Below are 18,878 nucleotides of genomic sequence, written 5' to 3'. Positions count from 1 at the left end.
CAGGAGGCCCCATTTATTTATTGATTCTCTTATTGTCTGTGCTACTGGGGTTCTACTTAGGAAGTGGTCTCCTGTGCCTATGTCTTGTAGACTACTTCCCACTTTCTCTTCTATCTGGTTTAAGGTGGTCAGATTAATGTTGAGGTCTTTAATCCATTTGGACTTGAGTTTTGTGCATGGTGATAGATATGGATCTACTTTCATTCTTCTACAGGTTGACATCCAGTTATGCCAGCACCATTTGTTAAAGATGCTTTCCTTCTTCCATTGTATACCTTCAGCTCCCTTGTTGAAAATTAGGTGTTCATAGGTTTGTGGGTTAATATCCGGGTCTTCTATTCGATTCCATAGGTCAACTTCTCTGTTCTTATTAATAGTAAATACTTTTAAAGGAAATGCTGAAGGAGAGGAAGTATAGTTCAAGCTAGGTGTTGAAGTTCAATAAAGGGTGGTCAAGGAAGGGCTTACTATGGGGGTGGTAGTCTTTTGGGGGAAATCCTGGGGGGCATGAGACTCAAACCAGTAGGTGTAAGGAAGATTCAGGCAGAGGAAGGGGGGCAAAGGCAGGAAGGGAGCTGAATGGTGTCTACTTCAGGAAGGGAGTGAACTGGAGAGATGGCAAGAAAGTGTTCACACTGAAGGAGCTGTGAGTAGAGTCCAAAAAAGGCTTGTCCTCTGAAGGGACTGGGACACTTCTGGGAGGTTCTGAGAAAAAGCCTTATCGTTGCTGCTATGAATCTTTACACTTTACACAGACGCTTGCTATGGTTTGAGTGTTTGTGCTTCCCCAAACTCCAGTGGTAAAATCCTAAGACCCAAGGGAATCCTGTCAGGAGACAGAGCCCTTCAGGACTGGCTGGCAGAGCCCTCAGTAACCACTGATGAGATCAGAGTCCTTGTAGAGAGGTCCCAGAGAGACCATGCATCCTTTCTCCTTCGGAAGGAACAGCAAAGAAACTTTATGCACAGAAGCAAAACTGGCCAGTATCTTCCAGTTTCCACAGACACAATGCCTTTGTTTATAAGCCGCCTAAATAACAATACTTTGCCACAGCATGCCACAGACTTAGTCCTTTTTCTTGGCAATATTGTAGTTCTTTGAACAAACAATTTAAAGGCGAAAATAGATTTTTTCCACTGTCTTCCTCCTCTCTGCTTTATTCCCATGGGTTTATGGGAAAGGTGAGCAATGTTGCCTGTTGTGATCAGACTACAATCATTCAGGATTGTTGGTAGGAGCTGCTGTGAAGACTTGGTCTGTTTTTCTCACCCAAGGGTTGACCTGAAACTTACAAACCCAAATGGTTCCAAGATGTTCTTCTGTTCTCTGATGTCCCTCTACTTCAGATAAAGAGAGCTTATTGAAATCCAAACATCAGATTTTATAGGCAGATGATGTCTAACACCCATTGGACAAGGAGATTCACTCTTTCCTATCCATAACTAATCTGACTCTGTCAGAAGTACCTCGTTTCTCCATGTTTTGTCTTCTGCGACACATCACTCAGCCATATAACTCAGCCGGCCTCCAATCTCCAGGGTGCACTGGCCTCTGCCCTCTCCTTCGCTCCACTTGCTAATGACTTGCACCTGCTGTCTGGATGATGAAAGCCTCTTCTAGAGACACAGGCAGGCTCTATGGCACTGATCTTTTCTTTATCATGTACCCTGGTTTTATGATCCTACCCTCTTTCTGCGGAGGAACTGATGGGCATGGTAGATGTTATCCATACAGATGCCTGCTCCCTCAAGGAGACACTTCCTGACGTGTTCCTAGCTGGAATTTCCCAGGTTGAATGCTGGCTTCCTGCTTTTATCATCTTCCATTTGGTGGCCTGAAACTAACCCTTTCTTGATGCTTTAGCCACAGGTTCAGTAAGTTCCCTTTCTCTTCCACTTCACTAGAAGAGGTACATGGGCCAAGCTGACGTTATTCTAAGCCAAAACCACACCCATAGTTTTGAATGGTCTTTTTGAATTAGGCATGAAGAATTAGCATTTGTTTTCTAAGTTTCACTTTCCTGTAGGTTAGAAAAGCTGTTCATAGGAAAAGTATGTAGGTGGGTAATTATTTTATATATTTCTTTGCCAAACCTCCCAGTAAACCCTGCGATAAGAAAGCCTTTTAAATCATAAGTACATACATGCGCAGAACTGTGGCATCAAAAAGAATCACAATGAAAAAGCAACCTGTGGACACAGATGACGAGAGCCACAGGTAAACCAAATGTGCACACAAGATTCCCTTCCAAGGTTATTGTCACAAATCTTTCGGTGCTTAAAATTGAAAGCATGTTTTTAGATTTATCTTTCTTTTCTTGTTCCTTTTCTTTGGGATGATAGCAAAAAGAAATAAGAATGCTTTTATTTTCTGGCATGGAAATGTCTGAGATGCAGGTCAGAAATAGAAGGGTTCAGACACACCTGGAAAGGGGAACAATTGAATGTGATGAGAACTTTAAGTTCAACATAAAAATGAATTATATGAATAAATATCCAGAGGTACCTATCTGTAGCAAGGAAAACAAGTCTCATAACCCAAGACATGGCACAAAAGACATCTCGCCTCCTTAAGAGGGCCATTGCTGCCACATGCAGGGAGCTCTTGAGGAAGCCTTTGCTTGGGGTGGGAATGAATGTGAGGCTGTGGGAGAGAATACCTAGCGAGAAGAAATATTGCCATGGACTTTATTTTAGCTTACCACATGATCATTCAACAAAGACAAATTCTCGGCTCATTTTGTGGATAAACTACTACACCCTTGAATTTTGGAAGGCTTCCCACATATTTTCCACAGTGATTCCCCTGTGAGAAAGACAATAACACGTGATTGTGTCATGGTAACAAAGGCAAATTTCAAGCAAGACTCATTATTAAAGCTGTATGTATTTTATCTGATCAAAATAAAGCTGAAAATATGATATTTGTCTTGAATTTATGGTCCTGAAATTCTGAACTTTACGTATACCTGCCAGGAAGCGTGTCTCAAAAGTGTTCATAATAGAGGCAGGGGTGACAGCTCATAACTCAGACTTTTGCTATGCAAGCATGAGAACTTGAGCCAGATCCTCAGAACCCAAGTAAAATGCCAGGTGGACACGGTAACACACCTGCAGTTCTAGCCTTGGAGTGGAGAGACAAGGGAATTCCTACAGCGAGCTAGATAGTAAGGCTTAGTCATAGTGCTAAACTCTGGGTCTGATTGAGAGTCCTTGCTTTTTTGAGTAAGGTGGAAGAGCAATTGAGGATGATTCCTGACATCAACATTAGACCTTTATATGCATGTGCTAACACATACAAGTGTACCCACACACATTTATGCTAACACACATGCATATGTTGACAGAGGTTTCTGTCCTACGCAGTCCCAAAGAAACACACAGAGGCCTACATTAATTATAAACTGGTTGGCCTATTAGCTCAGGCTTCTTAATAATCAACTCTTACATCTTAAATTAACCCATAATTCTTGTCTGTACTAGCCACATGGCTTGGTGCCTTTTATCAATGAGACATCCTCATCTTGCTTCCTCTGCATTTAGGTAATGACCGCAAACCAAGCCTTTTCTCTTCCCAGAATTCTATTCTGGTCACCCTGCCTATACTTCCTGCCTGGCTACTGGCCAATCAGCATTTTGTTAAACCAATACAAGTGACAAATCTTTACAGGATATAAGACCATTGTCCCACAGTATACATATGCACGTTCATACATTTATACAAATATACAGTTACATACACACATAAACATACATGCACATACACACTAACATACAGTGATATGCACCCATACACACATATACATATATATACACATGTACATACACACAAATATAGTTACATATGCACACATACACGTATATCCATATATACATACACACATATACACACATGCACACAGACATACACATACATACACACATGCACATGTACATACACACACATTCACACACATAGACACACACATATATACACAGAAAGACACATAGGCATACACACAAATACAAACTAAATAAGAAAAAATATTCCCATTAGATTTATCATAACAGCCCAAAGTCAATAAGTAATAGGCTAATTAAGTGGATTGTGTTAGAACCATACCATGACATGTGTACCCCACTTGATGGTATATGCAATACCATGGAGACTCTCACAGGACATCAGTGTGTTTGGTGAAAACCCTAAGGCACAAAACACACACACACACACACACACACACACACACACACACATCATGTGACTCTATCATGATTTTCAAAGCCAGGCAAAATTGGTCATCACAGATGACATAGCTCAGAAGAACAGCTTCTGTGCCTGAGAGGCATATCCAGTGGAGCAGAGCTCCCCACCACAACCAGGCTGCTTAAGGAACCAGCATTCCCCACCCTGGCAGATCTTTGGAACTTCCCATAGTGTTTCAGAGCCAGGCATCCCTCCCATATTTGCAGCAGCTACCTTTAGCTGGGCTATCACTATGTGCTAGAGGAGGATCCTAAGGAAGCTTGGCTCCAAGGATAGCCTAGATCTTGTCTGGATGGATGACTTCTTGAGTGTATGCATTAGGAAAATTAATCAAGAGACACATTTACTATTTGTGTACTTTGCTGAACATAAACCCTTAACAATAAAATATGTTTCGAAATGTTTCAATATGGTAGCCAGGGGTAGCTCAGTAGGGACAGTGCTTGCTTTGCAGGTTTGAAGACCTGAGCTCAATGCCAGGTAGTGTCTGTGTCTAATCCCAGCACTGTGGAAGTAGACAGGGGTTTGCTAGTCAGCAGACCATCCAAACTGGTGATCTCCAGCCTCACGGAGAGACCCTGCCTCAAAAAGTAAGGCAGGGAATGATTGATGAGGACACCTGGCCTTAGCCTTTGGTCTCCATCTGTACACATACATGGGAGAGAGAAAGAGAGAGAGAGAGAGAGAGAGAGAGAGAGAGAGAGAGAGAGAGAGAGAGAGAGAGAGCATTTCAACTTAGCCTTAAACAGTGACATTTATATATTTTCAGATCTTTGGGATCAGTAATCTTGAGAAACATTATATAATTCAATTTAATTTATACATGTTGTTATTATTCTTGTCCTCCCATTTAATAGCTATTTTCTTCTATAGATTGGGAATTTTAATAATATCTGCCTCCTTGGTGTTATTGTGTGTATGAGCATTTGCCTGCAGGTGTGTATGTGTGTTCCTGGTGCCCACAGGGGTGAGGAGGGGCCATCGGATCTCCTTGAACCAGAGTTACAGACAGTTGGGATGTGGGTGCTGGGAACTGATCCTGGGTCCCTTGCAAGAGCAGTAAGGGCTGTGAACCATCAAACCATCTTTCCAGCCTCTACCTTCTAAATTGACATTTGTGGAAATAGTACAGTGTTATAAGTTCTGACACATGTTCACACTTCTGGTAAAACTGCCACCACCAGGGTGTCCACCACCACCACCACCTAGACCTTTCCTCTCCACATTGCCCGTTTCTCTTCACTGAACCTTAACTTTTCACAGCGATGAATCCATGTTTCCTCTTGCCTCAGCCCCAAGAAACCACATATTTTCTTTTTGTGCATTTCCTAGATAAAGTGAATCAGTCTGAAATATTGATGTATTGGCTTCCTGGATTTAGTGAGATGATGCTGAGACTTCTCCATATTATTTATTGAACTTATCAGTAAAATAGGTTTTTAGATAAATTAGCATTGCGGTATTGTGCAGCTATGGCATGTTACTAATACATTCACCTTCGGAAGAACGTCTGAGAAGCCTGGGCACAATCTGAGGCCAGAGATGTGTGATAGTGACCCTAACGAGGAAGGCAGCAGGTCCTCAACTGGCCCTAAAATGTAACTCAAATTCCAGGTGGTTTAGGAACTTTCCCCAAGACTGAGAGTTAGAGATACAGTTACCCACAGAGGAAGAAGAATAAAACAGAATAAAATAGAATGTTAGATGATGGATATATAGTAGATAGATAGATCGATAAATCGATAGATAGTAGATGAAAAAATGAATGAGGGATACTGAGAAATCTGTCACTTTAGGGACTAGTGATGAAAGCAGAGGACTGAGTTTGGGATACCTGGCTGTAGTGAGCCTCAGTTTCTCCTTCTATGGTGAAATAGTGCTTAAGATTATTTCTAAAATTACTGTCTTTAAAAAGAAATACTAGCCAGTGAAGCTGTTTCTAAGTTAATTACTTTGTTTTTCTTTCCAAAATTTCTACACATCCCTAACATAAATGATTCTGTCTTCCTTGATTTTCTGGTTTTTCCTCTGGTCCCAGGAAAACCATCTTTAAAAGCTCTGATGGATTTGCGTGCTTTTCTGTGAAATGGCAAGAGACGCGAAGTCTTTTGATTCAGAAAACATTGGTGGTTTCATCATGAGAAAATCTTTTTGCCTTTCCTTCAATATATTTAGTTGAGGGGCCCTCTAGTGGGAAACTCTGCACACCGCGTAACAACTGCATCCAGAATGAGCATCTACATGCTACTCGAAACAATAAAGACCCATTTCCGTATTACAATTAAATTTTCAAAATTCAGGTTCTCATTCAGGCTAAATTGCTATTTGCATTCAATACTAAAGTGTATGAGAGACTGCATACGTAAGATTACAACATTTAACTTTCTTTCTGCAGGCTGCTTGCCATCCACTTTGGTAGCGATGCCAGTTTTGTAGATTTAAACCACAGAGGCCATTCTCACAGCCCCCCTTCCCCATCCTCACATCCCCCAAAGTTTTCCATTCTTTGGAAACTTTGGTTGTCTTCAGGCCTCCCAGAAAAGAAAGATCTTTGGCATGTGATATTTCTAGGCTTGTGCCCTGGACAGGTGCTGCCTATCACGCTAAACTGCACTATGGAAGGAGCCCTGCTCACCCCTGGTAGGATCCTGTCATTCCCTGGGAGCTCCTAACCCTCACAGTCAGGTGTACTCCCGTCTTCTCAGCTGTTTCCACTTGGTGGGTGCAGACCGTCAGGGGCTGTGCTGAGCCTCTATGTGCAGCAGTTCCTATAGCCCTCCCCCGCCCCAATAACTCTGAGAACATTGACCACGACTGCTCCCATTTTACAAAGAAAAACGGTAGAGGGTCAATTAAGATAAATGGCGATATTGAAGATTTTGCTCCAGCAGATTGTAGGAGAGTTCTGTCCCCTACACAGATAGGACTTAGAGCTGGAGTCGATGGGTGGTGCTCCCATGACCAAAGCAACATGCCAATGCATTTGCATTTAGGCTAAAAGATGACATTTATAAGCAACAGGAAGAACCAGCTGTCAACCCAAGTAGGAACACTGAAGGTGACAGCAATGTCAAACCCTGGGAGTAACAGCCCATGCACGGGCTTGAGTACTTCCTCCTCTGTGGGTTTGGGGGCCACCAAAGCAGAGCCGACAGGCAACACACTGGCTGGTGGCTCCCTGTGCTGACAGGAAGGAGAGATGGGTATGATCTCTGTCCTGCATGGTGTGGTGGGAAGTCCCTCCCAATAGCCACACCGGGCTGTGAATCGTACACACTCCCTTGTAGGGCTCATGAAGGCTCATGTTTCCTTGGGAGGAGAGTGCAGAGTGTGCCGGCAGAGCCAGACACATGCTGCTTGTAACATACCCATAATGTGGAGTATTATCTTAAGGGAGAGACATCCAGCAGCCATATAAAGGAATGCTCTATGCCCAGGACTCTGCGTGGCTAACTCACAGGGGAAGCTGGTCTCACAATGGTGGCTTTTCCAGTGGCACAAATAATCATTTTTGTGTTGTGTCTGCTCAGCTGGAGAAGCACCAAAGTGCCATTGATCCGCTTTGGTAGTTGTAAGTCAGAGAAGGTCTCCAGTGATGCTTGAACAGGTGGGCTCTTTCACCTCCATTCCAAAGCCACTTGGCTTTTATCTTTGACTAGCAATTTATTAACTTCACCTTCTCACTTTTAAATGTCTATCACTAGTGAGGCATAGTGGCGTACACGTATAATCCCAGTACTTGGGAGGCAGAGGCAGGCAGGTCTAGCTTGGGCTACATAGCAAGATCCAGGACATCCAGGCCTATATGAAGTGACTCTATTTAAAAATCAAATAAAAAATAAATGTCTATCCAAGTTGACTTGAGTCAAATAGCAGACATTGAGATGGGCATCCCTCAAACACCCATGGCCAGCAAGGCTCGCTGGAGATCTTGTTGAGAGGCAGGCCCTAGTTTAGCAGATACAAATGACTCTCACACCTGACTGGCTTGCTCCCAGATGATGCTGGAGCTATTGGCTCATGGACCACACATTGAGGAGCAGGGATATGGGTTTCTTTATAAAAAGATGAAAAGAAACTTATATGTAAAAATAATTCTTTGATTCTGAGTCCGAGGCTATAAAACCACTAGGTGTATAGAGAGATTTCCCCCAGGAAAATGTTATGTTTTATCAAATTCACTGAATGTTTGATATAATTTTACTACAAATGGATTTTAAATGTCATTTTAGCTCTCAATATTTGATGAGGACTATACTAAGATGACAGAAGAAACAATGAAATTCAGAGAGAGTTCTTGTTACCAACATTTAGCTGATGTGTCTGGGTCACCCTTTGATTTAGTCACACTCCTTTGAACAGTCCGTCTTTTCTTCTAACGTTGCTTCATATTTTTATCTACGCTATCTCTGTTCGAAACAGCTCTTGGGATCTGCAAAATATGAATCACGAGGCACAAAATTTCCTTCATAATTTTCAGGTGTCAATGAGATTTTGACACAGTTGACGACAGTTCACAGTGTTATGATATCTTGGAGAGAATTTGTTTTTACATTTTGTTTTCTGCACGTGTATGTGGTGTGTGTACAGAAGCATGCGTTGGTCTGTTTGCATGTGTGTAAGCAGGTGTGGGGGTGTGTGCAGGCCAGAGGTTTGCACCAGGTGTCTTCTTCTGTTACTCACTCTCTACCGAAGACAGACATCTCTATCCAGAGGGACACAGTCTTTCTCTGCACCCAGAACTTCCTGATTCAGCTGGTCTAGCTGACCAACGCCTAGGAATCCTGTCTCTGTAACATGTTAGGATTAGAGGCCCACCTGCCCACCAAACCTGCTTGTCATTATCCATGGGTGCCAGGACACAAACTCTGGCTCTCATGCTTGTGTGACCAGTGATTTATCCTCCAAGCCACACACTCAGCCCTTGTACAGGGCTCTAACCAGAAAAGAACACCATTCATCAATATGTGATCAAATCTGATTTCATCAGAGGATTTACCACATGTCAGTCCTTGAGAGGCAGCTTTTCCAGTAGTTTCCAACTCCCCTGGCTCTACAGGACAGTCTTGCCTGCCCTGAAATGTTGAATAGAGAAAATATTTGCCATGTCATGGCAGTGACCAGGGAGTCCCATCCCCATAGAGAAAGAGAAAGAAAGGAAAGGAAACTGAACATTTTCTAGTAATTTTTATGACTCATACAACTTTTTGCACATTATGTACTTAAGAAATACTTTGCCAAACTACTTACCCAAGAAATGATATTTTAGAGGAAATTAAATTTAACTTTAAACTAAGTTTAATTTAACCTCAATCATCTAAATGATTGCTTTGTCTGAAATATTTGCCTTTTATCCACGTGTTTGATGACGTCTAGACTAGGCTGCGTTCATCATACAAAAGAAAGGAAATAACTGGCTTTATTACTTGTGCTCATTGTGACTTTCACTGTGTGAGTATATTAATTACTTGTCAGTTATTTCTGAGTAATCAAGATTTTTAAGGATGCATTCATTTAACCCAGACTTGGGATGTGCATCATTTCACAGCTGAAATATGAGAGTGGTCAGAGAGACGGCTCGCGGGTTAAGATCACGTGCTGCTCCTGCAGAGGACCTAAGCTCAGTTCCCAGCGCCCACTCCAGCTCCAGGGTGACTGATACCCTCTTCTGACCTCCACGGGCACCCAACACACGTAGCAAACACTCATACAGACACACACATACAAAAACACAAAGAAAGCTTTGAAAGGCGTTTTATGTGTTCTATGTGTGTTACAACGTTGTTAGCCAGAGAGGTATTATCTGTTATCTTAGATGGGGACAGATAGTGATAGTAACTAGAGGAAATAAATTGGATTAAGTTAGCAAATTGTGGCAAGGCCTTCTAGAAGCAGAAATATGGCAGTGAACATTAATCTAAATAGTAACAGTACCAAGTGGCTACTCTGTGCCAAAACCTATTCGATACCGGCTTTCGAGCTGCTCATCCTCAATGAGCAGGAGGGCCAGTCTCAGTGGAGACCTCTCCAGTCTCCATATCCAACTCAGAGCTCAACAGCCTTAGCCTCAAAGTATAAATCTGGGCAATTCTCATCATTAGGGAAGTTAACACTTAAGTATCCCAGGGACTGAGGATGATAATTAGGAGGTGTGAAGATTTAGGGCACATGGGGAAACAGCCACTAACTGGAAGACTGTATGAATGAAGAGAAGATTGGACCACACCCTTGAGAGTGATCTGATCTGCAGGCTCATCCACCCGTGTTTACCAAAATTTCAAACATCCCTACATTCAGTCAAGTTGACAGATATAATTAGCAATCTCAAAGAAACAATCGACTGGGAAAGCCACCTCATCTCAAGACTTCCTTTCTCTTCTCTTACGTGGTCTTCCCCAGAGTGCGTGCCAGGATGCACTGAACTTGGCGTCACTCTCTCTTTTCTCTCTCCACCAGATTCATCTGAAGCTCCCAGCAGTCGGTAATTTATGTCCCCTGTAGTTAACTCCCATCCAGAAGACTCCTTCCCCCTCCCCTTGCCCGACACTAATGCATTTCAGGTTCCGAGAATTCAGCAGCGATGAGAAATTGAACAAATACGTACACAACTGGTTAGACTGTGTTATAAACTTAACAGGCTACCAAACCGTATCTGGGACGCTGCAAAGAAAAAAACTGTACCGAGAGCTGTGTTTTCTGACACAGGAACCGCCAGCCACAGGCGGCAGCTGGTCATCTGGAGTGTGACGAACACTGGCCCAGCGAGAAGAATAGTATTTCGGGCTTACTGAATTATACAAGCTACAGACATGAGCTCTCGTCTTTCCTGTGACATTTTAAAAGTGTGGATGGCACTAGATTCCTACCCGGCAATGCTGAGCAGGACAGTACAGGCAGTCTCTGTTTAGAACTGAGGGCTGGCGGTGCACAGAACGCAGACATGGGTGCGGAGGTGGGAGGTGGGGGGTGTGGGAGAAGGAGTCAGCCCACGGACAAGCAAGGCAATTACAAAGTTACCGCAATAACCCCCAGAAAATAAAAGTGGTTTTTATTCCTATCTTACAAAATTTACTTTGGCAGTATTAGCGATAGGGAAGAAAACGTGACTGAAGCAAAACCTGCCAGGTTATCAAAACTATGTGCATGTGTAAACGTTTATCTCGGGAAGTCAACACTCAACCTTTAACAGGTGCGTGCATTCCCAATGTGCTATTGCTTCTGTGCTCACTCTTCAGGTCAATTCTAGACTAACACAGTCTGGGCAAACTCAGCCTTCCACACGTCCATACAAAAGTAGGTCAGAGGTTAGAGGGAAGAATTTGAGCCTCTAGATTAAGGCTCTGCAGCTTCCACACTCCATCCTGGAAAGATTCTTTAACTTCTCCGAGCTCCACAATCTTTACCAAAACAAAACAAAATCAGGAAAACCTAGCTAGGCTTTTCACAGGTTTGGAGTTGAGTTGGAAGCAAAACTGACAAATTGTGGAAGGCTAATGCTGTAAAATTTGTGTGCTTGTCTTTGTAACCGCAGAGTATCTGATGTGGTTTCCTCACTGTGTCTGGGCGACTAGAACCTTCACATTTGGCGAGAGGGTTGTTGTGTAAGGTACAAAATACTAACCACCCCCTATAGTCACAGAATTTTCTTTGTAATCCTAGGCCAACATGCCTTCCTTCCCATGGACAGCCTTGGCTACGGCAGAGCTAGATAAGAGGACTCAGGTCAGGCTTTCTTAAGGCTGGGTCAGTGAGACCCAGGTTGGCTCCTGTGTTAGTTATCTGACCACACAGGTGTCTCAAGGCCTTTCCGTCCCTTGCCTGAGGTTTGGTATCACAAAGCTGCCAGAATCAGGGTGTTACATAAGGGAAGCCTTCCCTCCTCTGCAAACAGAACTATTTGACCAGAAACCTCCAGTCTTGTGTTTTTACATTAGACCATTCAAGGTTTCTGGGTCAAAGTGGAGTCTGTGTTAGATATGCTCAGAGTGTGGAGACCTGTAAGCATTTCCGATGGGAGCCCACGGCAGCTTCCATGTCTGTACTGATGAAGGCTGACCTCTAAACCTACGATTTGGAGATGTGAAGGACATCAGAGGCTGGTGCAGAGTGTAACCTGTGTGGTAGGGCTGGTCCCATGCTCACACTGAAGCGTGTCCTCCATGTGCAAAGTGCTACACTCTCTCAACTTCATGTTAACTATGCCTAGGGGACTAGGAAAAGGGGCTGATTTTCATAAAACCTTGAGGTATACGAAGCCAAAGGTTGTCTATAAAGATGCTGCTTTATAGACAACTTTTATAGACAACCTTTGCCAGGGATTGAAGTAAAAAATGAGTATTAGACTCCACCATATTGGAGTCAAGACTTAAATGTATTTTGGCAATTTAGGAGGTCACAGGAAAGTGATAAAAACAAACACTGGGAAAGACAAATGCCCAAGTTTGGCCGTTCAAATCCCATGCTCAGACACTCCCCCAGAATCAGATGCTTTCCCATAAACAGGTCATGGATGTTAGAGAAAGAACATGTGTTAAAGCAATCTTGGGGGCTGGGCGTGTACCTCAGTTGGGGGAGTGCTGGTCTAGAAACCTTGTGTGAAGCCTGGTACTTGATCTCCAGCAATATGGAAACGGGCATGAAGGTGCACGTCGGCAGCCTCAGCGTTTGGGAGGTGAAAGCGTAAGGGTCAGAACTTCAAGGTCATAATTGGCTACATTGTGAGTTCAAGGCTGACCTGGGACATGTGAGTTTCAGTCGTTGTGAATACGTGCTCCTATGTTACCATCACCCACAAGGCAGCTTACAGATGCAACTGCATGTAACTTCAGCTCCAGGGGATCCACTGCCTTGGAGGACACCTGGAGAGGTGTCGTGTGCACACATCAGAGAGGTTGGGGAATAAAACCTAGATCTAGTCCTTGGGGAAAGATGCCAGAAGTCTCTGTCACACAAGCAGAGGCAGAAACCCAGGAAGCATGTGAACAATCCGAATACTACGATTGTACATTTTATCGCTCAGCTGAAGAAGGACTGGAAATGGGGGAAATCATTCTGACAGGGTTGACAGGATACAGCAGATCAGGTCCCACCCACTTGTTGGCATTTCTAGATGTGGAAAATGGATTTTTTTCTGGAGTATTCTAAAATCTAAAACTATTGCAGTTTATAAAATAGTTCCCCCATTCACTCGGTATTTCAAAATTGACTCTGAATTCTAATTCAGTAGACTGAACAAAATAAGGGTCCCCAAACAATGTGACACATAGCTGAGATGCCAATTCAGAAATGTGTGAATTACTTGGTAAGCAGAACAGGAACGACTTGACAATGCAAGAGGGATGACGGCTCATATGGAATATAACTGTAGTTGAATACAGCATCGCCAGGAGAAAATAATGTAGGAATAGAAATGTCCAGCTCTCTTTCCTTTCTTCTCTCTCCTCCCCTTACCCTAATCCCCCTTCCCTGTCCCCACCTCCCCATCACCCTCTCCTTACTTCCTTCTCTCTCAGATCTCCTTCTATCTCTTTTGTGGTACTGTAAGTTGAATTTAGTGCCTCAAGCCTACTAGGCAGTGTTCTAAATGGAACCACATCCCCAACTCAGGACTTCAATTCTTAATGACTCTTAGGGAAGTTTTTAGTTCTATCCTGTTTTTGTTGGATTCTTCACTTATTACTCAACTCTTTTTGACACACACACACACACACACACACACACACACACACACACACATATATATATATATATATATATATATATATATATCCTGATTTTCTAAGCTAGTGACTCCTAGTCTAAATGGTTCAAATCCTTAAAATTAAAAAGACAAACACTTATCCAAACTAACCAAAAAAGGGAGAGAGAGAACATTCAAACTAACAAAGTCAGAAACAAAGAGAAGGAACACAATAACAGACTCCAAAGAAATACAGAGAATCATTAGGTCATACTTCAAAAACCTGTACTCTACAAAATTGGAAAATCTAAAAGTAATGGACAATTTTCTTGATAGGTCACATACCAAAATTAAATCAAGACCAGATAAACAATTTTAAAAGATCTATAACCCCTAAGGAAATAGAAACAGTCATTAAAACTCTCCTAAAAACAGACATGTGGATCAATGGAATCAAATCAGAGATGCTGACATAAACCCACACCTATGAACATCTGATTTTTGACAAAGAAGCCAAAAGCAGACAATGGAAAAAAAGAAAGCATCTTCAATAAATGATGTTGACATAACTGGATGTCAATCTGTAGAAGAATGAAAATAGATCCATATCTATTACCATGCTCAAAGCTCAAGTCAAAGTGGATCAAAGACATCAACATAAATCCAGTTACACTGAAGCTGATAGAAGAGAAAGTGGAAAGTAGCCTTCAATACCTGAGCACAGGAGAACACTTCCTAAATATGACACCAGTGGCATAGACACTGAGATCAACAATTAATAAACTGAGAAGCTTCTGTAAGGCAAAGGTCACTGTCAATAAGTCAAAATAGCAGCTTACAGAATGGGAAAAGTTCTTCACCAAACCCACATCTGACAGAGAACTGATATCTATATATCTATATATCTATCTATAGATATATTATCTATATATCTATATATCATCTATATGTCTATATATCATCTATATATCTATATATCATCTATATATCTATATATCATCTATATATTTATATATCTATGTATATTTATATATCTATATATCATCTATATATCTATATTTCTATATGTCATCTATATATCTATATATCATCTATATATCTATATATCATCTATATATCTATATATCAATATCTATATCTACATATCAAGCTATATAAAGAACCCAGGAAACTAGACGTCAAAATACCAAATAATCCCATTTTTAAAAAATGGGGTACAGATTTAAACAGAGAATTCTCAACAGAAGAATATCAAATGGCCGAGATACACCTTAAAAAGTGTTTGACATCCTTAGGTATCAGGAAAATGCAAATCAAAATGACCGTCTTGCACCTGTCAGAATGGCCAAGATCAAAAATGCTAATGACAGCCTATGTCGGAGAGGATATGGAGTATGGGGAACACCCCTCCACTGCTGTGGAAGTGCAAACTTGTATAACCACTTTGGAAATCAGTATGGTGGTTTCTCAGAAAATTGGGAATCAATCTACCTCAAGACCCAGTGGCGTCACTCTTAGGTATATACCCAAAGAAAACTCAACCATACCCCAAGGACACTTGTTCAACTATGTTCAGAGTAGCATTATTCATAATATCCAGAACCTAGAAACAACCTTGATGTTGTTTCAACCCTTCAACCACAGAATGAATAAAGAAAATGTAGTATATCTATCTACACAATGAAGTTTTACTCAGCACAAAAAAAATGACATCATGAAATTTGAAGGCAAATGGATATAATTAGAAAAATCATCCTGAGTGAGGTAACTCAGACTCAGAAAGAAAAACATGGTATGTCCTCACTCATCGGTGGATATTATGTGTAGAGCAAAGGACAATCAGGCTACAGTCCTCAGCCCCAGAGAGCTAGGTAGCCAGGAGGACCTTAAGAGGGATGCATGGATCTTCCTGGGAAGAGAAAGAAGAGATATCCTGGGTAAACTGAGGACATAGGGGAGTAAAGGGGAGGAAATGGGGGAATATGAGGGATCAGGCTGGTTGAGTTGTGGGCAGGCCAGAGGGCAGAGTGATGGGGAAGATAATATGAGGTGGCCATTGTGGGGTTAGGGAGAAACCTGGTGTCAGGGAGGCTCCTGGGAACCCACAGGATGACCACAGCTAAGACTGCTAGCAATAGTGGAGAGGGTGCCTTCCCCTGTAAGACTGGTGACTGACCTAGTTGTCATCATAGAACCTTCCTCCCGTACCTGATGGAAGCAGATGCAGAGATCCACAGCCAAGCACGGGCCAAGCTCCAGGAGACCAGATGAAAAGAGAATGGAGGGATTGTATGAACAAGGCAGAGGGGCATGTCCGGATCCTGATGGGGAAACCTGCAGGGGACAGCTAGCCTGAGCTTGTGGGAGCTCACAGACCCTAGACTGACAGTTAGGGAGCTGGTCTGGGAACCACCTCAGCCCTCTTCAGGTGGGTGACAATTGTGTAGTTTGGTCTTTTGTGGGGCCCCTAGCAGAGGGACCAGGACCTGTCCCTCGTGCATGAGCTGGATCTTTGGAACCTATTCCCTATGGTGGGGTGCCCTGTTCAGCCTTGATGCAAGGGGGGGCAGAGCTTGGTCCTGCCTTAGGTTGATGTGCCCTGCTTTATTGATTCCCAAGGTAGGCCTTACCCCATCTGAGTGGAGATGGAAGAGGAGTGGATGGGGGATAGGGGAGGCAGCAGGAAGGGAGCAGGAGAAGAGGAGGGAGGGGAAACTGTGGTTGGTATGTAAAATAGATTTTTAAAATGATGAAAAACAAACCCTTTTCACCCCTGCATTGGCTTCCTCCACCAGGAAGCTGGGTGCTCCCTGGGAGGTGTGTGGTGTGGCAGAATACAGTCTTTTGTTCTTTTCAGCCATAAGGCTGCCAGCTGCCTCCTGTACAAATCCTGGACCCTTTTGAAAGAGCTTTCTTTGTCTTTGAATTTGCATGTTTTTCTCAAGTATGTACCAGTGTTCAGCATTCCCTGAGAGCCCTACCTGAGCATCAATGGGGAGCAGGCACCCCAAGTCCTTTGTCCGTTTAGGGATCATTCTCTTCAGTTATTTGTTTAATTACTGGCGCTTCCCTCCATCGCCTCCTGTCAGAGCTTCAATCATTGACAAGCCCGTCTCCTCGAACTCTCTCCAGCCTGCGACTTTGAGACTTCTGCCTCCTGCTTCTCCCTGGAGATGAGTTATTAAATGATAATCTCAGTGTCGGGCATGGATTACCTCCCTGTGAGGGACTGGTTAGAGAACACAGGCTAGTCTCGCTACTCTTGGTGGTTTACCATAGCTAAGCGGTAAGACCCGATTGCTGAAGACACAACACACTTTGGATGCAGGACATCGTCCTGCTTAGTTTTCATAGTGAGGGAGGTTGCGACACAGGCTGCTGGGAGAGCAAAAGGATCCGTGGATCTCTGTAGCAGCTAAGTCTACGTGCTACGATACCAACCTGCCAGTCAAGATGTGTCCACTGGTGCAATAGTGGCCCAAAGCCAACTGTTTTGGTGTTGAATGTGAGGTCACAGGAAGGAATTTGGGCTTGCAGACCTGGAAAGTCTATGGCTAGGGAGGTCATTGGCCCTGGGAGTGCATGAACCGACTACTAATGCTTTGCTAAATAGACCTGCTGTCAACCTATCTTCGGCATATGGATGTTTATATATGTAGATTAGAACTTGGTTCATCCTTGGCCAGAGAAGACTCGTTCTGCCATGGTCAGCAACGCAGAGGCTCTCAGCTGATTAAAGTGTTGAGAATAAATGATCGTTGAGCGGTCATCCCTAAATGAGACACTAATGTCAACCACTGTAAGACTCGGGAAACATCTCAGAGGAACGGGCAGAAGGATTTTAAGAGCCAGAGGATGAAGAGGAGAGCCATCGTCTGGATGTGACATGACCATCCCACTCATGACCTCACTGTAGCTATCGTTACCCACACAAGACCCGCACACGATCAAGCCAACAATATCAGGCAACACTGTAACAGGCAACACTAACTAGATTCAGTGGGCTTCAGAGAGAGAGAGAGAGAGAGAGAGAAGAAAGAGAGAGAGAGAGGGAGCGAGAGACAGAGAGACAGAACGAGAGCATAAAGGTGGGAGTGGATTATTGGCGTAGGGTGTCTGGAGTCTGGGGTCATTAGAAATGGGGTGGATATGATCAAAATACACTGAACATATGTATGAAATTATGAAAACTAAATAAGAGATACTGTTTTTTAAAATTATCTGTCCTCCCATAACTACAGATCAACTTCACTAACCCAGCCCAGTTGTCTGCCACAGAACCCTGTGCTTTCAGAACAATTTTGAAGACTGTATTTGTAAAAGTTGAATTTTATTTTCTTTCTATTTTATTCATAATGTCATCTGATGGTAGAGACTCCCACACCTCTCCCTCCTCCTCATTTTCTTCTTCCTTGTCTTTTTCCTCCTCTTCTTAATTTTACTACTATTATTATTGAGGGAGGCCACAGTGGACATGTGGAAGTCAGAGAACAGATTTGGTAGCTGGTTCTGTCCTTATGCCGTGTGGCTTCTGGGTATTCAGGTCAAGTTTGCACTGCAGCATCTTTATCCCCTGGGCTTCCTTTGGTTGTTTTGTTTTGAAATAGGGCACACACATACAGTGTGTGTGTGTGTGTGTGTGTGTGTGTGTGCAGCTAGCCTGAAACTCACAATCCTCTTAAATCAGCATCCCCTGTGCTGGGGTCACAGGTGTGCAAATCATGTGTGCCCTTCTGTTAATTCCCCCAGGTCAACAGTGTGAACTCGTGACATAAACCAGCCCCCGCTTTTATTTTAACTACATGCTCTTGAAGGTTCTTTTTCTATTTGACTGTGTTCAAGGGGTGTCAGGGTCACTCAGAGGCTGCACAAGCTGTGTGGCCAACAGAGCTGGTCTTCAAAACAGCTGTTGTCAAACATGAAAGAGTTCCCACGTCCATAGATCTACAGAGAATG

This window comes from Myodes glareolus, chromosome 7 (genome assembly GCF_982192425.1).
Source record: "Myodes glareolus chromosome 7, mMyoGla1.1, whole genome shotgun sequence".
Classification (NCBI taxonomy): Eukaryota; Metazoa; Chordata; class Mammalia; order Rodentia; family Cricetidae; genus Myodes; species Myodes glareolus.
This window is presented reverse-complemented; position numbering follows the sequence as displayed.